The following is a 26674-nucleotide window of genomic DNA, read 5'->3' as shown; positions in this document are numbered from 1 at the left end:
ATCAACAGTCTCTGTGGGAGTTTTGCCCATCTAAGTTTCCTTAGAAAGAAAAGGCGTTGCTGTGCATTCCCCACAGCAGAGGTGATGGTGGTCCTCCAGGACAGGTCGTCGGCCACAGTCACGCCCAGAAACGTAAAGTTAGAAACCCTCTCCACCTCCTCATTTCCGATGGAGAATGGCTGAGATGTCCGGAGACCTGCATGAATCAATGTTGTTACCGTTGTGGACTTTGCCTGCCAATATAAATGTGTGTTTGGACACTGATGTGGATGCTGGGAGGCAGAGATGCTGCTACTCTGTCATATCCATTTCATATCTATTTCAGGATCATTAATCTGTTATCAAGCTGATTGGCTGTTTCAATTATGCAATGAAAAAATACTGCTTTAGTTTCTAGATGTGCTTTCATTTTGTTCTTTCATTTTTAAGTGGTGCAGCCACTCCAATGCACAGCAATGCGTGTCCCTGACTTCCTGGCTGGATCTGTCTGTCCGTCCAAGCACGGAAATAGCGTTTGTTGACTACCAAGTGTCACTGTTGCGCAGCCTAACACACACACACACACACACCAGGGAGGGTGGCTTGTACAGTACAGTACTACAGCACAAGTACAGTACAGCGCCACTTGGTTCAGACGGGTCTGATTTTCATTTTATTTTATATGTAAATCATTCTGGTTCATAATACAGTATGAATCAATTTAGTCTGGTTCAGTTTTCTACAGGAGTGTTATGCTGTTTATAACACATTAACAACCTTATTATTAAAGTTGTTACTAATGTCACCTTCATTCCAGACCAGTCTGTGGAGTCCAGTCTGCAGGTGAAGATCAGTTCTCCAGCCACAACTGTTTCTATTAAACAGGAACCTGAAGACCACCTGGATCTCAGTAAGTTTAAATCACGCTGTCTTTATTTATTTTATTGGTGAAAGAGTACTGAGAGTGTAAAGATGAACCGATATGAATCGGTTATCGATTCTAGCATTAACAATGTGAATGCATTAAAGGGTCACTTCACCTCTGGAAGAAAATCCAGTCACTCAATGTTAATGGTATTTGTAATAGATAACAGTAGCACAATTTGAAATTTGCACCCTTTGACCAGAAAAATAATGAAGTCTGTGTATTTGACTAGGGGTTGACTGGATTGCTGAATTCCTACAATGCCCATAATGCTTTGCTGCGCTGTTCCCCAGGGGGAGGCTTCGTGTAGGTGTGACTTTATGATCTTTATCCTCCCATTTTCTACAAACAACAAATACACATGGAAGTGACCCAGTGTTGCCATGTCTGCTTATTATAAGCAACTTTGGGTTTATTTTTGTTGCTTGTAAATATTGGTGGTTCACAATCACTGGTTGATGTTTCTTTTTTTTTACTTGTTTCTAAAATGTAGTTGATATTTGGGCTTTCATCCAAATGTTTTTCACACCAGTGGTTCTCCATGAACATGCCAAGGACCCCCAAATTAATTTGTATTTTTCCACGTAATTTGTGCCATGGAGCCCTGTATTAGATGTGTTGTTAAAATGTTTCAAAGATATTCCACATTTGGACTTTATCCACTCAAGATTTTTTTTTTAAATAGCCGGCTTATGTGCCTAATAGGCACATAATATAAAAAACCAAAAATATGTGCATATTGTTTTGAGGCTTGTTTGCACTTTGCATGGACATGGTTGCTTATTTCTCTCACAAAGTCAAAGAACTGGCAACCTTCACTGCGGGTGCATTTTTGCAAGAATAATAACAAACCACTTTTTGCTAGCCTTTTTCGAGTGGATGACTAAACAACACGACATGAAGCCATGTGTTCTTTCTTGTACAACGTGAAGTCTGCTTCTCCTTTTTCTTGAACCAGTAAACGGTTGGACATTAGATTTGTTTTGGAAGAAAGTATTCACTCTTCAGGAATTAGACAGAGCCGCTGCAGCCGCATCGATGCTGTCTGCGTTACGGTTGAAAATGGTCATGTAGCTTTTTATAGCAAAGCAAACTAAATATATATAAATTAGCATAGTATCACTAAACAAACATGTTTTTCCTCAATTGTTTCGTCATTCCCACACCATGAAGAAAGTCTGTGATTGATATTGAAGGGAGATATAATGCATTTTATAATAAAACAAAACGTAGCCTACGTTTCATATTCATGTGCGACTCTCAATAATTTCAGAGAACATGTTTCACTGTAACATTGTAACCACGTGTCATCATCATGCTTTTAATTAGTGGATATTGTTACATTATGTTTTACTGTAGTTCAACTGTATGGTAAGCAATCCCCAGCAAAATGATTACATGAAGATAATGTACAACACGTTATGCAATATGCCATTTCTGCCAAATGAAATCGTTCAAATGAACACTAGATGGAATTTGGGTGCAACCTTTTTTCATTTGTGGTGTATTATGAATCATAACATAGGCATAACTACATGGTTAGTCACAATTGTACATATAACTTCTGTAAGCCATTTCTCCAGTGTCTTAACAACGTGCCTTAAACTGAAGTCTATTTGCATATCAACTGAAGTCACAGGCAGGAAGCCACTCTCGGGGGTGAAAGACAGTCATTCCAAATGGTAGGGTTCAGTTGACTACTTCTCAAGATAATTCTTGGGAAGTGATCTGTGATCTGATCTTTAGGGTCAGCGAACACAGGTCTTGGCTTACGGCAGCTGTAGAAATACCTAGGCTATTCAGGAAGACCACCTGGGGCTTCCTGGTTGACCTGGGCCAACCTTTATGATAGGAGGCTACAGTTTGACTCTAGGCATTCTATTATTATAGTGCCTGTCACAGGGGGGGGTCTTTGACTTAACTGACACACACACACACACACACACACACACACACACACACACACACACACACACACACACACAGTGACACCCACATGTTAGAATTGTATAAGATGGGACACAGAAGAGTTGGGAGGAAAAAAGGTTGGTTGGTTGGTTGGAGGAGAACGGAGAGGACAGGCTTGGCCTGGCCTGAATGCTGTATGGACTTGATGACTTGATGCGTGTAACTTGATGTAACTATGGGATATGCTTTGATTGAATAAAAGAAGGACTTTGCCTGGACATCGCGACTCACTTCATGCTATATTAAGGAAAATAAGGTTATAATCCACGGACCTGCTTAGTTCCGATTCCACAAAGTGGCGCCCGATGTGGTCTTGATGACGTGGAGGGATGTTCTACGGCACGGAAACCGAACCTGCGAAGGATCTGTGGATTTCCCTAAATTTTTCTTTTTTTTTGGAGTGAGTTCTGCGACCCCAAGACTGACAATGATGCTGAGACGAGTCTGTTGTTGAGGCCTGGTGTTACGTGAGGACTGAGGAGTGAGCTTCTGTTAGGGAGTTTAGGAGTTTGAGTTGAGCGATAGTGTGTGCATGGTACAGTATGATTGTGGGCGTATGTGCTTTGTCTGTCTGTTTGTGTCTGTGGGTCTATGTTCATATTATGTGTTAGGGCTGGTCGGTCATCATTGAGCTGTGATTGAATGCCAAATAGTTCTCACTTTAGTCCATTTGTTGCTATTTTAATTGTGCGGTCACTGGTAATTTTGGTTATCATGGCTGTATAAATTGTTTTTTGGGGGTGATTTGGCATTTATTCTTGATTCACCGGTGCTCTCCTGGTTTACAGTACAGAGGGACAGTGTCTGTGTGTTTCTCTTCTGGGGACACACACGCTGGGGGGTCTTCCTTTGTCTCAGGGCATGGTAGTGGGGAGAATTTTACTTTTTATTTGGGTGGTTTAATTTGGGCTGGCTTCTGGTATATTTTTTTTTTCTTTTGGGTATTTCTGAAACGTGTGAAACATGTTTCAGGGGGGGAGGAATATAGATATTAAATTGGGTTTAATTTGGGGTTCAAGCTAAATTTAGAAGGTAAATGAGAATACATTTCTCATTGTAAATCATCACAGTTAGGATATTTCATTTATCCTTTGTAGAATTAGATAGGTTCATTTGGATTGTTAAGCCTAAAAGTTTTTATTTTAGTCAACATATATATATAGTCTGTATAAGTAAGTTGACCTTAGGAACAAAACTACAGCCTATTGCTTAGATGTAAATGGGTGATTGAGTGCATTTGACGTGCTGGTGTCAAGTCACTGAGATGATCAAGGGGGGTCTCTTCCCTAAGTCAGTGAGCTGCTAGTCTAAAAAAAAATATATAGAGGCATTTCTATGTTTATTTTTATGTGTAGTTTGTCTCTCATTTCTTTATGTTACACTGTCCTGTGTGGATGGTGTGAGAGAGAAAGTATTACATGTTTTTACATTTTACGAGTTTGTAGACTATCTACTCATTCTTTGGGGCTAGTATGCAAATGAGTATGCGTGTCTGTGACTGTGTGAGGTGAGAGGAGACTGCAGTCAGAGTACAGAGTGTATCACCCAGAATTTATGACAGTGAGTGAGATTATCTACAATTTAGTAGTTATGGCCGCAGAGGGTACTCCAGTGCACATTGTGCAAAACAAATACTCATCTAAGAATATTTCCAGAATTTCAGAAAAATGGCATCAGCGTTGGCCTGACAGGCCATGGCCAAAAGGGGGCTCTTTCGATGTAGAAGTCCTTAGAATTATGAAGACTATTGTGTGTGCGTACAGAACAGATCAGACGACCAAAGAGAGAGTAAGGAAAAGGCAAGAAGAACTATCAGTTTTAGACTTGTTTTGTAAAGAAGGTCGAAGACGAAGATTGAAGATTCAAGTAAAAATAGGTCGACAGCTGAGAACGAGTCATATTGACAGTGAGGACATGAGCAGGAAATTGTTCGTACCATTGTCTCCTGTGTCAGTACTGCCCGATGAGAAGATTTCCGCTGATTGCAGCACAGACAACCAGTGCATTGACACTGAGGATCACAGCAACAACTCAGCACAGACTGAGGTGGACAACAGGGACGTGAGAACATCTGAGCAGTCAAAACCTGGGCTACAAGCAGACTGTATTAAAGAGGAGCTGGGATCGGTCCGGCGCCTGAAAATGGACTTGATCAGTGAATTGACTGTGTCGACGAGGGCACACAGACATTTTCTGCGTATGATTGAGACGCAGTTGAATGAACTTTCAGTGAGGGAGAAACAGTTGATCGGTGATCTCAGTGACAAGGCTGCGCACAGCCACAGAGACAGTTCACGTGGAGGTGATGAAATCTACAGAAGGGCAGCCCGCCCTGGCGCGGACATGAACATTGACTCTGATTCTGACTCTCTTTCTGATTCTGACCCTGATGAGAAGGTTAGGCCTACACAGACCGACCGGAGGAAAAGGATTCAAAGTCATGAGAGGACAAGTGGGAGTAAGAGGACGAGGAAAGAGGACTTCAACGAAAGCGAACAAGAGGAGGTGATGATTGCGCCCATTAAAATACTGCCTGTGGTTGTCCGAGGACAGAATCTTGACTACAGACCATGGTCTAATATGGACATGACGGACTTGGTGACAAAGTTGCCGCCACTGCAGGAGGGGGCTTACGCATGGATGGCCAAACTCGACGTACTTATGGTGGGTTCTCAGCTAACCGTAGGGGATATGAAACAATTATTAGCACACCTTGTGGGTATGCAGAAGTTGAATAGCCTCCTGATCCGTGTGGGAATGCAGGCTTATGTCAACACCGCTGTAGGAGACGCAGATTTGTATGTGGGACACAAGGGGTTCCTGGATCGTGCACTAAGGGAACTTTACCCCACAGACCTCAATCCTGACAGGATTTTGATTGACTCTTTGGCTGACAACGAGAATCCACGCTCATATGTAGCCCGTGTGCACCAGACGTGGATGGATGTAACGGGGAACGATGCCAGCCGTCCAGGTCGCGAGAGGGCCCTGGTTAGGGACAAGATTCTGAAAGGTTTGCCCTGGTCCGTGCAGACTAAATTAGAGGAGATGGTCTCCCTTTCAACACTGCCTTTGGAAACCTACACAGACCATATTGCTCACTGCGTCGACCTGTTCCGGAAAAAACAGGAGTCCGAAATACTCAAAGCTTTGGACCTTGTTCGACAAATGAATGAGAACACGGTGTCACTACAAGCAGAAAAGCTGAAAAAGATTCAAGAAGAGAGACTTGTCCAGCCAGAAGTTGCACCTTTTCAGCAGCAGCAGTCAGAAGTGCTGCCATGGAGAATGAGGGCATCACCAAGTCAACAACAGGTGTCATCCTATCAATGGGCTGCACCATGGGGAGTACAGCCGTATTCTTCAAAGCAAGGATATATTTCGAGACTGAACGGAGTTTGCCATAACTGTGGTACATTTGGTCATTTTTCTGGACAGTGTGGCCAGGGACCACAGCGAGAGACTCTGAGAGGCTGCACGCTGAGACGCCCCTCTCTGTGATGTTGGAAGCACATGGCTTTTGATCACTTTGACACTTTGAGGTTTAGTTTAGGGAAAGAAAGACTCTAATGAAAAAGGGTACTTCAGTTTAGGAATGAAAAGATTTTGGTTGATTTGTTTAAAAATAATAGTTAATGGTAATAATATGAGTTCATTTTAGATAACTTCCTTAAGTATCACAGTGAAATCCAATTCAAAAATGAGAATTATATTCTAGTTAGTAATACAAATGTTGTTTAATTGTTAGTTAAAATAGGCCTACGGTAGGATAATATGTCCAATATTACTTTGTCTCCTGTCCATTATTCTGCTATTACTAGGTACCGGTAATATATTGCAGACAATGTTGAACTGATGGGGATAATGTTAATACGGATTAAAACCTCACCATGAGTATTACATGTTGGTTCTTAGTTTGTGTGCAACACCGAATTGGGGGTCAGATGGATGGTTTCTGCAGGATCATTCATCTGTCCATTATTCTATGAAAGTTGCTCACTAACTAAGAAGGGGGGGAGAAGGGAATATTATTTCTTATTAAGTCGATATTGGAATCCACTTCCAAACAAATATTGATGTCTATACAGGTACAGGGATCAGCCTATCTCACCCTCTCCCTTGCTCAGCTGCCAGGGGGGAGGGGGGGGTCAGAGGTGTAATTAGCCTAGGAACAGTTCACTTGAATTTACAGAAGCTGGGTGTGACAACAAACAGCTTCGGACTGATAGGGTCATTGTCTAACAGATGTCAAATAACATAGCTTTTGATTTTGTTCATTTTGTATTAGGTTTGATTTTGTGTTAATATTACTGTTTTCAGTTTCTGAATATTGTCCAGGGGGGAAGAGGTACCTACAAAAGGGGATTCAGTTTAATTTGAACATTTGGGGATTTTTGGGGAAAAAGGAAAAAAAAGTGAACATTTTTTGGAAAATTGATATTTTGGGCTAATGTTATGATTCATATTTTATACTAATAGTATTAAGGACTATTAGTAGGGGGGAATATGTGGTGTATTATGAATCATAACATAGGCATAACTACATGGTTAGTCACAATTGTACATATAACTTCTGTAAGCCATTTCTCCAGTGTCTTAACAACGTGCCTTAAACTGAAGTCTATTTGCATATCAACTGAAGTCACAGGCAGGAAGCCACTCTCGGGGGTGAAAGACAGTCATTCCAAATGGTAGGGTTCAGTTGACTACTTCTCAAGATAATTCTTGGGAAGTGATCTGTGATCTGATCTTTAGGGTCAGCGAACACAGGTCTTGGCTTACGGCAGCTGTAGAAATACCTAGGCTATTCAGGAAGACCACCTGGGGCTTCCTGGTTGACCTGGGCCAACCTTTATGATAGGAGGCTACAGTTTGACTCTAGGCATTCTATTATTATAGTGCCTGTCACAGGGGGGGGTCTTTGACTTAACTGACACACACACACACACACACACACACACACACACACACACACACACACACACACACACACACACACACACAGTGACACCCACATGTTAGAATTGTATAAGATGGGACACAGAAGAGTTGGGAGGAAAAAAGGTTGGTTGGTTGGTTGGAGGAGAACGGAGAGGACAGGCTTGGCCTGGCCTGAATGCTGTATGGACTTGATGACTTGATGCGTGTAACTTGATGTAACTATGGGATATGCTTTGATTGAATAAAAGAAGGACTTTGCCTGGACATCGCGACTCACTTCATGCTATATTAAGGAAAATAAGGTTATAATCCACGGACCTGCTTAGTTCCGATTCCACACATTCTTTACATATAGTCAATGAGCAGCAAGCAGGTGTACATCATGTAAACGTTTTATTAGATAAACTTCATTATAGCTGTTTTCCAAGTTTTGAAATGATGACATGAAGGCTTGGAAAAGGGAATGTTCTTATTTATAAGGTGAACACAACTCTTCCCTCCGATGCAGCAGTTCCTCTCACGTTTGGCTGAAAACGACATCCGTATTGTCTGTCCTCCAGTCCTGACTCCTGTAAATGAAAACAATATGGCCATCATCATCTATCCGACGTGAAGCCTGATTTATACATGTTGCATGCATGACGTTGGTGCACCGAAAATAACAGACCTTCTATTTTCGGGACCCAACGTAACGATAGGATAGAACATGGCTGCGTCTATGAACTGGAATCTTGAAACAAGTCTACATACTACGACACTCTGAACAGTCTGAACTATACACATACATAGCCTAGCTACTACCCTAACTTTATACAATCTCACATTAAAGCAATCGATTGCTAGATTATGCAAGTTTACATCATGTTTACACTTTGCAGAAATACCTAGCCATGGTTTACATGACGCTCTTATGACAATCATGTTTCAGGGCTACAGAAATACTTACTTGATCAAGTAAAAAATATCCAGGGCCAGGCTGCCCTGCATGCTCGTTTCATCTGCGCTGGGGTTGATCTTCTGTGTATTCCGGTTCAAATAAATATTGTCCATGGAGTGCTATCAGTATCACTATGCACTGCAGACGCCATGATAATACACAAACAAACAATCTGAGGAATGCATCGGTGGGGGTGGCCTGGGGTTGTAGGTGGAACAAAGTAGAGACTAGGGACACCCCTCTGGGCTGTCTTCAGGTGTAGGTGTAGCCGTGTGTAGGTGACGCGCATACTCTAAGGTGACGCGAGGTTAGACTGTTGTAGTCCGGAGGGGAGGGGCCATGAGCATTCTGACGTAGATAAAATGAATTCCTTACCAGGATATCTGAAAACAGGGATTGCGCACACAAAAACCAAGGAAAAGTGTTTCTAGTGTCCTAAACATCATTAAAATAAGATCAGGTTGTGTCAGGGGTGAAGTGACCCTTTAACCTCTGCTTTGATCAAAATGTATTATGAATGGGACGCCGGTTCGTCAGTAAAAGTATTAATGGGTTCACATAAGGCTTTGCAGTTCATTCTACTTCAGTACCAGTAAGACGCCTGAGGGCGAGAAGCGACCTCAGGTCGCGTGCATGCATCCGCCTGGGTGACAGCACACTGCTGGGCGAGCGCTGGCGCTTTGGCATAGGGGGTAAGATCTTCATTTTCGGGCCTGTTAAGAACTCTAGTTTTCGCTGGCTGCTGAGCGCGGCTGCACTAATAACTTTGGGGCAGGCCCGTCTAGAGTTTAAATGGATAGGTATCGGTCAAAAGGGAGACATCGAAGAGGAAGGATGGATGATCAACATATGGCATGTCAGAACAGGTCAGCTCCATATATGGAGATCTTGGGGTTTGAGGTCAGATGTAGAGTTGCTGGCCAATATTGATGACATCAGGGTACTACATTTACAGTATGGGCTTAATATTGATGAAATCAGGGATCTCCATCCCTGATGATGTCACACGTTCTCTCACCCCTACCACCATATATGGTGCCGACACACCAACTGATGGGAAATGCGCAATTCCATAGTTAACAACTAACCTGCTGGAGAAGACCTAACATTCAACTCGTCTCACATCTTCTATGAGAACGCTATAATGTAAATAAACGGCCACACTATTTACAGCACGGACCGCAGTCAGCGCACCATCAAAGTTCAATTTTGAAAAATGTGGCCAAAGAGTAATCTGTTGATACTTTTTCCAGCCTCTACTCTGCATTGAGGTACAATATTCAAACCTTGTATGGATAGTCTCTTTGTATTTTTTCATAGACTTTCTGCACGTTCCTGTGTGTGAAGAGGAGGTTCCACCTGAAGAGGAGAGGAGCTCCAGTCTAGTCCAGGAGGAACCACAACCTCCACAGATTAAAGACGAACAAGAGGAGCTAATTCAAAGACCAGAAGAGGCTGGTGGGTCAATGACTGTTGACATGTTTCAAATAGGCAATAAAAAAAAAATACTGCTTAAAGAAATACTTCTTTCATTTTGAGTAGGGCTGTCAAACGATTAAACATTTTAATCGGATGCATCTCAGTTTAAAAAATGTATTATTCACCATTAATCAGCATTCAAACTGTGTCCAAGATTATGCCATGTTTTACAAGCTCACGATTCCACACATTTTGAGCAGTTTGTAGATTGGCTATTTGTGTTACTTTTTTACCTTTCTTTCCCTTTTACAAATTCAATAAACAATTTATTTTCACCTGATGTTCACATCAGGATGGGGATCATTATTTTAGCACTTGAACAACTCCTTTATACTAAACTAGATATGGTAAAGTTTGATTTGAATATGTAGTATAATGAAAGGTCTTTCTACTGGTGATTTCCACAGAGCCCCACAGGGAGAGGTCTACAGTATCTAGAGAGATGGCCTCCAAAAGACATTCAGCCTTGTCAGAGGAACAGCCAGAGATGGACCAGAGATGTGGACTGTTTGATGCAAGGATGCAACCTGTAGTAAAATTGTACAAGATAGGTATGTAGTGTTTTATTTACTGTGGTTTAAACCTGTAGTAAAGTTAGACAATTTAGGCATTTAGCAGACGCTCTTAATGCAGAGTGATTTACAGTAATCAAGAACTGTCTCATGGACTAAAAACCTAAAAGAACCTTAACCGGTTCCCATTGGGAACCAACCGGTGGAAAGGGGGTCTCTGAGCTTGCTTATAGGTCAGATACCTTCAGCGAGCAACGCCGCCATAAGGCAAAATATAAATGCCTGAAGTGTAAAGCCAAATGTATCCTTTGCCATATGACGGGGTCCCGCAGCGAAAATAGCCACTCTACAAGCTAATCTGGTTGTCTTTTTGAATATGTTGCAGGGACTTTGCTCCTAGACCATAAGGGTCGTAACACATTGTATTTTTTTTTTGTAGACTTTCCATGTGTGTAAAGAGGAGGTTCCACCTGAAGAGGAGAGGAGCTCCAGTCTGGTCCAGGAGGAACCACAAGGTCCAGAGATTAAAGATGAACATGAGGAGCTATTTCACACAACAGAAGAGGCTGGTGGACAAAGGTTAACATTACTAGCAGTGAAAAGCGAAGATGATGATGAAAACAGAGACACAGAGCCTGTAGCCGGCACCTCAACTGTACACATGAAAGCACAAGCTGATGTAGAGGACTGTGGAACATCACAACCAACTAGTGACAACCAGCTCCTCTCTTCACACTGTTCTGAATCTGACACTGAAGACAGTGAGGAGTGGGAGGAGACTAGGGGAGATCAGTCAGCTTTAAACACACTGAAATCACAAAACACACAAAATGTGGGAGGACAGCACAAGCTGTCCCAGGATCTGAAATCATCGAAACAAACTGACTCCATGACGAGTCACACAGGGACGAAAAGTTGTTGTACAGTGTGTGGCAAAATGTTTAATCTAAAGGGGAATTTAAAATCACACATGAAGATTCATACAGGTGAAAAGCCATTTTCTTGTACAGTATGTGGTAAAAGCTGTGCTCACAAGGGTGATCTAAAAAGACACATGATGACTCATACAGGCGAAAAGCCATTTTCTTGTACAGTTTGTGGTACGGGCTTTACTCGGGCGCATCATCTACCAACACACATGATGACTCATACAGGCGAAAAGCCATTTTCTTGTACAGTATGTGGTAAAGGCTGTCGTGACTCTAGCGTTCTAAAAACACACATGATGACTCATACAGGCGAAAGGCCATTTTCTTGTACAGTATGTGGTACAGGCTTTACTCAGGCGGGTAATCTAAAAACACACATGATGACTCATACAGGCGAAAAGCCCTTCTCCTGTACAGTATGTGGTACAGGCTTTTCTCAGGCGGGTACTCTAAAAAGACACATGAAGACTCATACAGGCAAAAAGCCTTTAGTTTAAGTCATAATGATCAGTCAGTCTAATCCAGGATGACAATGATGCAAAAGCAGAGGAATTACATGTATAATCTGACAATATCAACATGACTGAATACAATACACATTAATAGTTCCTTGTGATGGAGTTTAATTTGTATCTTGTGTATGGATCTTATTTTCTATTCAACATGATGGAATTTTAGCTTGCATTATTCCCTCCAGCTCATAGATTACTGGTAGTACAATATGAGCATCAGTGTGTGTGTCCACATTTATCAGTATTTAACAAGTCTTATGCAGTAAATGATGGTGCAGTAAAGTGCTCACAAGCTGCTGGGTTTGTGTAGATCAGGGTGTTGCTACATCTTACATAATGTACCTACAGACCATAACAGCCACATACATGTATGCATTGCAGTTAAACAATTCTATTCGTATTTTACTATCATCATTATTTAATTTCAATGCTCTTTTGTCAGGTGTGTGCTGTTAACAAAAAGTATAACTTAGCCTTTTTTCAGCCTTATTTCACATTACTAAACCAGACATTTGAGGTAAAGTAAATAAATAAATAGCCTTTTGAATTGATTCCTTTAGAATGACACAACAAGGAACAATGAATCCTGACAAATTATACTCTGGGAAATGCCCAGGTTAATGAAAAACACTTTGGGCGCCCGCTGGCCTAGTGGTCCAGGCCCATGCCACATATAGGCTCTGGCCTAGTGGTCCAGGCCCATGCCACATATAGGCTCTGGCCTAGTGGTCCAGGCCCATGCCACATATAGGCTCTGGCCTAGTGGTCCAGGCCCATGCCACATATAGGCTCTGGCCTAGTGGTCCAGGCCCACATATAGGCTCTGGCCTAGTGGTCCAGGCCCATGCCACATATAGGCTCTGGCCTAGTGGCCCAGGCCCATGCCACATATAGGCTCTGGCCTAGAGGTCCAGGCCCATGCCACATATAGGCTCTGGCCTGACAGTGCGTTGTGTGTTTGAGTCCCGCTCATGACTACCTTTGCTGCATGTCTCTCCCCTTCTCTCTCTCCCTCTTTCCTGTCTATCTTCACTTGTAATTATCAATAAAGGCAAAAAGCCAAAAACAAATCTTAAAGAAACAACAACTTTTCCTACTTACAGCATACCCGCCCATGTCTTCAAGACCGTATCCCCAGAGAGGTGATGCTTTCTAACTAGCTAGAGACCCAAAAGACCACTAGAGGGAGCTATTACATCCCATCCCCTCATCTAGAAAACCCAAAGGACCACTAGAGGCAGCAGATACACCTCGTAGCTAGAAACCAAAGGACCACTAGTTGCAAAAGTTGCAAAGCATAGTATACTACCCTGTAAGAATTATGGAGGACTCTACTTTTTCTATGGGGGAAGACAGAGCAAGTGGAGGAGACAACCCCTACTGGAGGACCCATGAGAGCCTGAGGGCCATGGATGAGGATCCATGGATGTACACCAATCCACCCCGGTTCATGGCTGGCGATGACGATAATGGATACGGTGAGATGTCATCTGGAGCTCACCTCCATCATCACCTGTGTATTCCTATGATACGCGTGACTCACCCTTCGTCTGGCCATCACCCATACATTCACCTGAGTCCCATGACAATGATGACACTTCAACTGCAAGGCCTTCATCATCACCATCCATAGTGAATTTACCCCTGGACCATACTGATGGGTGCTCAGTACAAAATGTATAGATATTATCAGAATATGTGTTGTTAAACTACTCCAAAATGCTATAACTGAACAGATGAGAGTAGGTTGCAACGCCTGCCATATAAACCATTCTAGCCAAACCGAACACACGTGTTTGGGTGCTACACCTAGATATTACTTCTACATTTCATTCATTTTAAAGATTTAATGAACAAGCTATGGACTGATGAATTTCTACCGGGACTCGTGCGGGTGTTGGAAACTCACGGGATTGTAGCATCACTGTCAAGAATCCGTAAAATCTGTGAATCGCACCAAAATGAGTTGAAGGATTTACCCTATATACCTGCAAAAATCTTTACTTTACTTTAAAAAATGATAATAAAAACAATTTAAAAATGGGTTTTTGTTGGGTTTTGTTATTCATTGTAGCTTACCTTATGGAATGTAGTGGAACAATACAACTCAAAAGATATGTTCAGAGATTTTGACAGGCATCTTTATTGTAGCCATCTGGGTCACTGGTGGGGGTGGTGGTAGAGGTCGGGTCTTTGGCGACTAGTTTTGTACAGTCTACTGACTTGAACCCCATAGAAAATCCATAGTGGGATTTGAAGACAGTTGCAAAACGCAAACCTTACATATTAGATCTATCATTATCATTTAGTCACAGCAACACACCTCCACCACCAGGGGGCGAAAGACATTAAGGCAACAGTATGTGGATTGTTTATTGCTCATGCGTGAAACACTTTGACCCAGAAGCAGGGTTGTGCAGCAGTGGTTAGCACTGCAGCATGGTGGTTGTTAGCCTTTAGCTCTGTGGTTGTTTTTCATCGTGGTGTGAAATAAAGGGAGTGCTACTAAAAACAACGTCTCATAATGGACGTCAAAACGTGTCAAATGGAGTCTGTACGGGTGAAGATAAATGAACACATGACGTCGGTGGGAGAGGACATATTGTGTGTTTTGGACAAACAGCAGCAGAGTGGTGGTGCTGATGTTTGTTGTGTGAAGCTTGATGTCAGAGTGTTTGTGTTGGAGCGCCTCAGTTTGGCTGCTCAGGTCATGGTCAACCTCTTCCAGAGAGAGATGGAGACACTAGAAACTCTGCTGGACATTGATGTTGATATGGACATCGATCTACACACTGCAGGTATGTGTGTTACACACACACACACACCACCACCACCACCAAACTACATACTGCAGGTTAGTCTGAACAACACCAGCTTAGCTACAGGTAGCATTAAGCTAGCTGAACTGAACTACATTTCCCAGTAGCTTATTGTCCTCACCAATTACGTGTGTTTTTTTTTAATAAATGTGGTCATAAGTGGTGTGGCCGACTTGGTACTGTAGCTTAGGAGATATTGCTAATGTTATTTTAAAGGCTTAAAACGGCTTAAAAATGCATCTATCAGGAAAAGAGACATTGAGAGAGCTTTACAACAGAAAGCCAACTATTAGGGGACTAACTATATTAGGGCATTTGAACATTGATGCCTGTCAGTCACAATGTGGGACAGGGTCTCATTTCGTAAATGATCTGGTCTCCGTTCTGTGTTCACCGTTTCCATGTGAATCCTGAGATCTACATGATTCTCACTGTTCTATTATAGCAGCTGGGTTTACTTTTTTATCATTGCTGCCGGGCAGAGAAACCTTGTATCTCCATAATTCAGAAGGAGCGAGTGCATTCTCCGGCACCGGCGATCAGACGCACGTGCCCGGGAAGGTGGGGGGATTAGTGGAGTTCCGCGGCAGTGTTGGTTCGTTTCGCGGCCGACGCCGCAACTGCCGACATCAGTCGCGGCTCCCGATATGCGTTGCCAGTTAAAAATCACCTGTGTCTTCCCTGTGAGGTTAGGGTTTGGGTTGCCAGCGTCGCTGGTTAAAACTCACCCGTGGCTCCCGAAACAGCCGTGTCTTCCCTGTGAGGTTTGGGTCTGGGGTGTGTCAGACTGCTGCCGCTGGTGCCAGAAAATGCACTCGCTCTCTCTCACATAATTTAACCTTTAACCTGTTTTTTTGTAAATTAATGTCCTAATCATCATTCTACAGTGTCCCCCAAAAGTAACCAAAATAGCCGATCTACAAGCTTTTCATTTTTATTTTTCATTTAATTTTAATTTTCTGAAAAGTAACAGTTTTGGACATAAGAGGTTTCCACCTCACAGCAACAATATTATACCTACTTGTTTTATCTATTTCAGGATCATTAATATGTTAATAAACTGATTGGCTGTTTCAAATATGCAATGAAAAAATACTGCCTGCTAGATCTTCTTTCATTTTGTTCTTTCATTTTAAAAAACAAACATTCTGATTCATAATGTAAATTAATTTAGTCATGTTCAGTTTTATACAGGAGCTGTTTATAAAGTTTAATATCAAAAATACATTATAGTCCTTATTCATGACACATGATCAGCGGCAGCCTTTTTATGAAAGTTAATTAATATCACATCAAATTCCTTATTCAATGATGTATTGTATTCCTTTATTCCAGACCAGTGTGTGGAGTCCTGTCTACAGGTGAAGATCAGTTCTCCAGCCACGACAGTTTATATTAAACAGGAACCTGAAGACCACCTTAAACAGGAACCTGAATACCACCTTAAACAGGAACCTGAAGACAAACAGGAACCTGAAGACCATCTGGCTCTCAGTAAGTTTAAATTACTCTGTCTTTATTTGTTTTATTGGTGAAAGTGGGTAGAGCTGAGAGTGCAAAGATGAACCGATATGACCTGGTTATCGATTTTAGCATTAACAATGTGACTACATTGATGGTATTATAAATGGGACGACGGTTCGGCAGTAAAAGTATGAATGGGTTCACTGAAGCTTTGCAGTTCATTCGACTTCAGTATTAACTAACCTGCTGAAGAAGACTCACTGACCTAACATTCGGCTCGTCTCACATCTGCTATGAGAACACTACAATGTAAACAAAAGGCCATACAGCACAGAGCACAGTCAGCGCACCATCATCAACGTTCAATTTAGGAAATTGTGGCCAAAGAGTAATCTGTTGATACTTTTTCCATCCACTACTCCACACTGAGGTACAAGATTCAAACCTTTTATAGAGTCTTTGTATTTTTTCCTAGACTTTCTGCACATTCCTGTGTGTAAAGAGGAGGTCTCACCTGAAGAGGAGAGGAGCTCCAGTCTGGTCCAGGAGGAACCACAACCTCCACAGATTAAAGATGAACATGAGGAGCTATTTCACACAACAGAAGAGGCTGGTGGACAAAGGTTAACATTACTAGCAGTGAAAAGCGAAGATGATGATGAAAACAGAGACACAGAGCCTGTAGCCGGCACCTCAACTGTACACATGAAAGCACAAGCTGATGTAGAGGACTGTGGAACATCACAACCAACTAGTGACAACCAGCTCCTCTCTTCACACTGTTCTGAATCTGACACTGAAGACAGTGATGATTGGGAGGAGACTAGGGGAGATCAGTCAGCTTTAAACACACTGAAATCACAAAACACAAAGCACAAGCTGTCCCAGGACCTGAAATCATCGAAACAAACGGACTCCATGAGGAGTCACACAGGGAAGAAAAGTTTAAATTGTACAGTGTGTGGCAAAATGGTTAATCGAAAGGGGAATTTAAAAACACACATGATGACTCATACAGGCGAAAGGCCATTTTCTTGTACAGTATGTGGTAAAAGCTGTGCTCACAAGGGTGATCTAAAAAGACACATGATGACTCATACAGGCGAAAAGCCATTTTCTTGTACAGTATGTGGTACAGGCTTTTCTCTGGCGGGTACTCTAAAAACACACATGATGACTCATACAGGCGAAAGGCCATTCTCCTGTACAGTTTGTGGTACAGGCTTTACTCAGGCGAGTCATCTAAAATCACACATGATGACTCATACAGGCGAAAGGCCATTTTCTTGTACAGTATGTGGTAAAAGCTGTGCTCACAAGGGTGATCTAAAAAGACACATGATGACTCATACAGGCGAAAAGCCATTTTCTTGTACAGTATGTGGTAAAAGCTGTGCTCACAAGTGTGATCTAAATAGACACATGATGACTCATACAGGCGAAAGGCCATTTTCTTGTACAGTATGTGGTAAAGGCTGTGTTACCACAAGTGATCTAAAAAGACACATGAAGACTCATACAGGCACAAAGCCTTTAGTTTAAGACATAATGATCAGTCAGTCTAACCCAGGTTGACAATAAAACACACATTAATAGTTTCTTGTGATGGAGTTTAATTTTTATCTTGTGTATGGATCTTATTTTCTGTTCAACATGATGGAATTTCATTTTTATTTTAAGTTGCATTATTCCCTCCAGCTCATAGGTTACTGGTAGTACAATGTGAGCATCAGTGTGTGTCCATATTTGTCAGTATTTAACAAGTCTTATGCATTAACAGTCATGCAATAATTATGCTCATTGATATGCAGTAAATGATGGTGCAGTAAAGTGCTCACAAGCTGCTTGGTTTGTGTAGATCAGGGTGTTGCTACATCTTACATAATGTAACCATAACAAAGCCACATATGCATCACAGTTAAACAATGACCTCTCAGACATGCTAGTGTTAACTATCATCATCATCATTATTTAATATCAATGCTCTTTTGTCAGGTGTGTGCTGTGAACAAAAAGTGTAACTTAGCCTTGTTTCAGCCTTATTTCACATCACAGACATTCAAGGTAGACAAGAAAAAAACAAACATCAACAGCACCCATTTATTATATATGTAAACAATTGTAGATCTGCTATTCTCACTATTAAATAGTCTATACATTATACAGTTTGTTCATAATGGGTGTTTTGTACGTCTGGGTCTTGGGGAGACCAATGTCCTAGCAGTGTTTTATCACACTAATATATATGTTACAGCACAAGAGTGTGTGTGTGTGTGTGTGTGTGTGTGTGTGTGTGTGTGTGTGTGTTTGTGTGAACGTAGGCCTATTGCTTATTTTACGGTCCAATGACATGGACCAAGTGAAACACCTTTCCCCATTATAATAAGACATCCAATGCACTACATTTCTGGTGTGAAATGGCACGAGGGATCCCCACAAAAAGACCACCCCAAAAACTGACAGATGTGGCATTTTGTGGGCTTTGAGCACCTGTCCCCTCAGTGCTCTCTGCACGGCCCTGCAGTAATATATATGTTACAGATCTCAACTGCCCAGAACTGTAGGTTCTGGGCACTGTAGGTTCAGGGGGCCTAAAGCCCTATTCATAGTCCAGATTCAGCTCGCAAAACCACCACGGAGCAAAGCCACACCGAGCACTGCTGTCGACCCCAGTGTCCTCCTGGCCGTGACGTGTGTGTGTGGAAGGGGTGGGGTGCTGAGGAACGGGGGGAGCTACGAAAGGCAGTTTAGGAATAGCGCGTTTGCGTTGTGCTGGCTATACTGAGAGCCTGGGAACCCCACCTCCCCGATCCTCTGTCCCCACACACACTCATCTCTAATTACAGAGATCCGATATCCAATAATATGCAGCAGGGTCAAATCGGCCGATACCGATATATTACATTATTAGATATTATATTTATATTGAGCTCATTGCTGAAATATCAGTCAATACCGACGGAAAATATCGGTGAAAATCGGTTCAATACCAATAATGCTTTTATAATTAAATATCGGCAGATATATCAAGTGTCTGACAACAATACCAAGTAATGAATATAAGAAACAACAACGTACCTTTTTATTTTGCTACCTATATTGAATACAACCATATATCATATTTTATGACATTGTATGGTGAGTTGAATAGAACCTACTTAAGTTTAAAGTTTAAATAACCTATTCAGAGGCTTCTTTTCCCTGTGAAAAGAGTAATATACTTTTAGACCACATTCCACATTCATCTTTAGTTAAATCTAAGCAATGCTAATCAACATGTTGTGACATTAGTAGACTATTGCTCGATGCCCTTACGGTGGCATGGCGGCTTTTAGCTCTCATCTTGTTGACCTGGGCTTCAGCCATGTCGGCGCGCTCCTCGGCCTGCTCCAGTTCATGCTGGATCTTCCTGCTCTTGGACAGATGCACGTTGGCCGCTTCCTCCTGGAATGTGACAGAGACAGGCGCGTAAACGTGGAAAAAAAAGTTCTCAGTCGCCACAACGGATTTCAGTCATTTGGATTCCATAGAAGCCATGCAGCGTCTTCTGTGAAAGCATGCTGTGCACTGAAAATAGCAGATCTGCAAGCTCACGACACGTCGAGCTCGTAGATCGGCTATTTACGGTCATTAGCTATTTTAAGTTGAAAGAGTATTTGATGTGATCAAACTAGGAATAGGATGCAAGTTTAGAAGCATCTTCCATTAACATGAATTGCCTCAGAAATGTCATAAAAGCAAATTGATTGCCGCAAAATAAAATAAAGATAAAATGATGTTATGGTTCCTTCCTACAAAAACAGATAAGGAAACATTTTCATATAATTCCTGAGCTATGCGTAGTCAAAGTTTGCATTTTCAATTGAGTGCTATAGCGCCACCCTTTGGCCAATGGTTGTGGTCTTCGCATCCTCACCGTTTGGCATGGCCCTCTACCATATTTCCAAATTTTCGCAAAAAAAAGACAGAACTGCTATTTTTGGCGGAAGGAGAAGAAAAAAACTAACAACAATAAAAGACCAAGTCCTTTCAGGACTGCTTGGTACTTTAATATTTTTTTTTTTTTTTTTGAACCAAGGCTTGTTTTGGTCCAGTATGTTAAAGTGAATGAGTGAATGTGCTATTTTTGTTTAATAATTAATGTTACATAGCATTGCATTCAGAGTTTTTTTGTTCAGTAACAGGGGTCTTCTGGTCTCTCCAGGTGTTATGTAGCGCTATATTGGATCACTCCAATATATGATATTTCCGCCACCAGGCGGAGCCATCGAGTGGATTTACAGATGATTCCTGTGCTAATACACGGGAAGTGATGTGTGGCACACGCGTGCGTGCGTTAAGTCTGAGCATGACACTGGCAGTGTTGATGTAGGAGTATAAATAGTAACACCTCAAATGCAGCTAAAATTATGATTTAAATTAAACTTCAGTTTTATGAAATTGTGTTTCTCTGTCACTTGACAGATTGAAATCAGTGAACACTGATTTGCTGGTGTAAAACTATCACAACATGTGGACCCACTAAAACAAAGCCAGACATTTTTTTATTTTTTCGTCCGAAATCAACAAGATTTTGCACTTGGTGACAAGTTTTTGATTCTTGGCATGGTGTTCGGTATGGTTATAAGGTTTTCAAAAACCAGTCTGTTTGCAATGAATCTAAATTTAAAGTATATGGTTAAAAAAACAAAATAATTGATAAAAGAGATTTTCCAATGGATTCTATTAGTATTGGGTATGCTAAATAACAAACTAAAACATTGGGGGAAAATAACTTCTGGAAAGGCATCATTTTCAAGATGGCGTCCACGATGGCTGCCACGAGCAAACCTCTTTAGCCCCATTGCCCCCACCGGCGCGGGCAGCGGCTGTCCACCTCTGAACAGCGCTCAGCGGGTCAATGGAGACCCAATTGGTCTCCGGTTCCAACTCCGATGTTGCGGATTTGCCCCCTTTACGAGTTTAAGAGGTTAAAATGCCTATAAACTGGGATGTAATACATCAAAAATCATAACAATTATGCACTTGGTGACAAGTTTTTACATTTTGGCATGGTGCTAGGTATGGGCATAAGGTTTTCAAAAACCATTGCAAACGAGTTGGGCTCGCCCCCCTAGTGGTCCGTTTGCAATGAATCCTATGTTCATCATCATCATTTTTCTGGATTAAGAGCGTCTGCTAAATGCCTAAATTGTAATTGTAAATTGTAAGGTGGGTGTAAGTGCCATTCAACCGTTTTTCTAGTTTCTTTGAAAGTGTCCATGTCTCGGAGCCATAGATTAGAATCAGCTCAACGGTATATCCTATGTTAAATAGGCCAGCATTGGATTCATTGCAAACAGACCACTAAGGGGCGAGCCCAACTTGTTTGCAATGGTTTTTGAAAACATTATGCCCATACCTAACATGATGCCAAATATCTTGCCACCAAGTGCATAATTTACATGAGTTTTTACATATTGCAGCTATCGTGGATGCAATCTTGAAAATGATGCTATTTAGCAATACTAATAGAATCCATTGAAAATGTTATTTTATCAATTATTATGGTTCTTAACCATACTGGCCAATTTAATATTAGATTCATTGCAAACGGACCACTAGGGGGCGAGCCAAACTCGTTTGCGATGGTTTTTGAAAACCTTATGCCCATACCTAACACCATGCCAAAAATCTAAAACTTGTCACCAAGTGCATAATTGTTATGTTTTTTATGTATTAAATCCCAGTTTATAGGCATTTTAAGCTCACTGCAGCCCCCGTGGACGCCATCTTGAAAACGATGCCTTTCCAGAAGTTATTTTCCCCCAATTTTTTTGTATGTCAATTAGCATACCCAATACTAATATAATCCATTGGAAAATCTATTTTATCAATTATTCTGATTTGTAACCATATACTGACCCATTTAATATTAGATTCATTGCAAACGGACCACTAGGGGCGAGCCCAACTCGTTTGCGATGGTTTTTGAAAACCTTATAACCATACCTACCACCATGCCAAAAATCTAAAACTTGTCACCAAGTGCACGATTTTAATGAATTGGGACCCACCCAGCTAATACAAAAACGAACTATTTTAACAACAAATAAAAACTATAGACAAAAATGTTATGGGGTACTATAAGGGATCCAGTAGAAGTAATTAGGCATGTCATTTTATGCGTGGGTGTGGTGTCTCCCTCCGAAAATAGAATCTGCAAGCCCACAACGCGTCACATCGGGCCACGCTGTGAGCTTGTAGATTGGCTATTTTCAGCACAATGCCAAGTATAAGTCGACTAAAACTAGACTAAAACTAAATGGAATTTTATTCAAAATACTATGACTAAAACTATAATAGATAGATATATAGATATGTTCTAGTTACGTTCTTAGCTTACGCATGTTTCTTGATAAATGCTGTTTATATATGTGATGTATTCCCATGCTTTTTGTTCTTGCTTAATGTAAATCGCTCTGGATTAAGAGCGTCTGCTAAATGCCTAAATTGTAATTGTAATTATAATAATGTGCGGAAATCTTTGTTTTTCCTGACCTTATTACTTTACCTTTGGCGCTCTCCTCCATTTTTCTAAATTGCTTTCAACATACTGTCTACAGTCTCCGAGTGTTGCTTTTGTTCAATGTTCAGTCACAGTGTGTAAAATAGATTATTCATACAATTTAGCACATTACTCTGCAAATAGAGTATAATCTTATATTTGTGTGGAATGTAGGCTACATTGTACAATATGATGAAACAAAGCTTCATCATGTCATGATAAACCAGTATAAACCATCTGCTCCATGGATATGGAGTTATGTGTAAATATGTAGACATAATTGTCTCTTGTGCTATTTCTGCTATCTGGCATATAGGGCGCGTTCGGAGTTGCAATGCCAACCCTTGACAGCCCATTCATCCAAACAGAAAAGTCTAATCTGAATCTGATTGTATTAATTATAAATGACGTGAAACTCACTGCAGCTGCTGACCAAACTAATACATAGCCTTTTTTCTGTTTGTTTGTGTTTTTATTTATGTATTTAATTGAGTCATTCCACGAAACCGGTACGTTTTGCAGTCCCTATGACCTTTTAAGGTGTATTTTATCGATTGAGTCACCACATCTTATTTTTAAAAGCTTTTTTCATCAATTTAAATGTTCCCTTTAATATTGTGTAGTGTATAGTACATGGATTTTATCTTCATATCAGAAATTATCTTGCTATCTTTCAGTAGACACCCCCTATTTTGTCAATTTTTTCATGTCCCCAATGGCCTTCGATGAAAGTGGACTTGAGATATGACTATTAAAAATGTACAAAAATCCATAAATTATGCCATTCACATGTACATCTATCGGTGCTTTATTGCTGGTCATGTTTAGTTTTTGAATAAATAGATGATTAATCATTAAAATAGCATTATATAGCGCTGTCCCCCAATCGCACTCAACCCTGTTACACAAGTAATTCTCCCCTCCAATCTCATGCATGCCATGTGGTCTCCATGGGGTTGACACAACCCCGTTATAATTTTCAACCACGTTACTATATTATTCTATATAAAAATACATACAAATATTAATTGAATGCCTGAGATGGGAAATTATGTTTTTCTGATAGCTAAAGATGTCCATAATATTGTGGGCTATTAAGAAAAGGCCAAATCGTGCCGGTTTTGTGAAATGACTCAATTATCTATTAATGTATTCCTATACATACTGTACTGTTTTATATATTTTCATGATATTGTATTTTGGTGTTAGTCTGTCTGTCTGTCTGTCTGTCTGTCTGTCTGTCTGTCTGTCTGAAATGGAAACAAGCTCCCAGCTCTCAGGGCTTTTATATAATTATTTTAGATAATTGGTTTTAGATCATTGATTTTAGATTATTGATTTTAGATTATTATTTTAGATTATTGTATAACTTCTGTACCTCTGTCCTTTCTTTCACAAACTGTTAATAAAGTATTCAATCCGTCCGTCCAGTTACACACCTCCTCCACCAGGGGGCGAAAGGAAGAGCCTTTGCATTGAGCAAACGGCCTGGAGGATCCATTGGTGCGCATGCGCTCGAAAGTTCGAAACACGTTGATCCGGAAACGGAAGTAAGTGCGTGTTGTTGTTGCGGTTAGCACTGCAACATGGTGTTTGTTAGCATTTAGCTCTGGTTGTTTTTTATCGTGGTGTGAAATAAACGGAGTGCTGCTAAAACGACGTCCCATAATGGAGGTCAAAACTACTCAAATGGAGTCTGTACGGCTGAAGATACATGAACACATGACGTCGGTGGGAGAGGATATATTGTGTGTTTTGGACAAACAGAAGCAGAGTGGTGGTGCTGATGTTTGTTGTGTGAAGCTTGATGTCAGAGTGTTTGTGTTGGAGCGTCTCAGTTTGGCTGCTCAGGTCATAGTCAACCTCTTCCAGAGAGAGATGGAGACACTAGAAACTCTGCTGGAGAAACAAAACAAAGTGCTGGACATTAATGTTGATATGGACATCGATCTACACACTGCAGGTATGTGTGTTACACACACAGACACACACACCAACACCACCAAACTACACACTGCAGGTTAGTAAACTCAGTTTAGCTACAGGTAGCATTAAGCTAGCTGAACTGAACTACATTTCCCAGTAGCTTCACGTTTTTCTTTATTGGTAAATCTTGTGTTCAGGTACATAAGAGTAAAACTTATTGTCGTCACCAATTGCGTGCGTGTGTGCGTGTGTGTGCGTGTGTGTGTGTGTGTGTGTGTGTGTGTGTGTGTGTGTGTGTGTGTGTGTGTGTGTGTGTTTTGATGTGCTCATCAATGGTATGGCCGACTTGGTACTGTACAATTTACAATTACAATTTAGGCATTTAGCAGACGCTCTTAATCCAGAGCGATTTACATTAGGCAAGAATAAAAGTATGGGAATACATCACATATATAAAATGCATTTATCAAGAAACATGCGTAAGCTAAGAACGTAACTAGAACATATCTATATAATGACACTATACATATATACTATACTATGCTATACATATGTACTATGATGTGCTATGACTACATAGGCTACAATGCAATTATTGTGCTGTCTACATGACATGCTATAAGTCTGTTTCAAATGCTATCTAAGTCTAAAAAGTGCTATCTAAGGGGGTAGGATAAGTGCTACCCCCTGTAGCTGGGGATATTGCTCATGTTATTTTAAAAGGCTTAAAAAGGCATCTATCAGGAACTATTAGGGGACTAACGAATACTGGACAACTCACCCCGGTGAGTTGTCTTCACTTTCTGACATGGCGGGGTGAGTTGTCTTTACTTTCCGCTGATGCGAGTTGGGCGAGAAAGGACGGACAGCTCACCCCGGTGAGTTGTCTGTACTTTCCGTGGCACCCATTACAGTAGGCCTAATTCAATTTCGGATCTAACTATCGGTTCCTACAGACATGCGCAGTCACGCGCTAATTATTTATTTATTTAACAGTAAAATCCGGTGAAACACTGTTGTACTCTCTATGCAGCATTGAGGGGGGGATCGTTTGTGGATAATGTTTGCGCTTCAAAGGCAGAGTCTCACAGCTGTACAAAGTTGCTAATTAAGACTGCACTCCCAACGCACGCATGATCAATCAATCACAGTTCTAATAGGCCTACTTATACTGACTGGATTACATCTGAATAGCAAAGCAATATTGACCCCCCCCCCCCCCCCCCCCAACAACGATGATGATGGCTACTGCTAGTTATACATTAGCATGTGAGAAATTACAAGTGACCTTATATAACCATTCAGCCATCTGGAGTAAATAAATTAGGAGGGGTTCAGGTAATATTAACATATTTATGGACAATTTGCCAACACAGTTTTACAAATTTCTTCAGAAGTTTAACACACACACACACACACACACACACACAGCTGTTTTTCGAGAAAACAACTTTGTTTACAATGTTTCTATATTTAAATAAACTACATTACATTTGACCGTACATTTGACTCTTCTGTTATATTCTTGTGAAATATTCAGTAAAGTATTATTGTGCAATATTCAGTAAAGTATATAAAAGAGCTCAAAGGCTACATTTTCAGTCAGACAACTCATCCCGAAAGTTAAGACATCTCACCCCTGGTGAGTTGTCCGGACGTTCGGGGTGAGATGTCCGGACAACTCACTTGGAGGGGCAAAAAGGGTGAGTTGTCTTGTTACCGGACTGAATATATTA

General features: G+C 41.1%; 1 protein-coding gene and 1 long non-coding RNA gene across 2 annotated transcripts in view; both read left to right on the top strand.

The window, feature by feature from the left end:
- Window positions 1-26674, top strand: part of LOC306919433 (uncharacterized protein) — a gene marked incomplete at its 3' end in the record, with an annotated part of 59359 nt that overhangs the window by 17225 nt on the left and 15460 nt on the right. The window lies entirely within an intron of this gene.
- Window positions 14607-18532, top strand: LOC306919441. Its single transcript, XR_013789526.1, has 3 exons — window positions 14607-14980; window positions 16337-16495; window positions 16941-18532. It is a non-coding gene; the product is annotated as an uncharacterized lncRNA (long non-coding RNA).

Source organism: Electrona antarctica, assembly GCF_951216825.1.
Source record: "Electrona antarctica genome assembly, contig: scaffold_25, whole genome shotgun sequence".
Lineage (NCBI taxonomy): Eukaryota > Metazoa > Chordata > Actinopteri > Myctophiformes > Myctophidae > Electrona > Electrona antarctica.
This window is presented reverse-complemented; position numbering and strand designations above follow the sequence as displayed.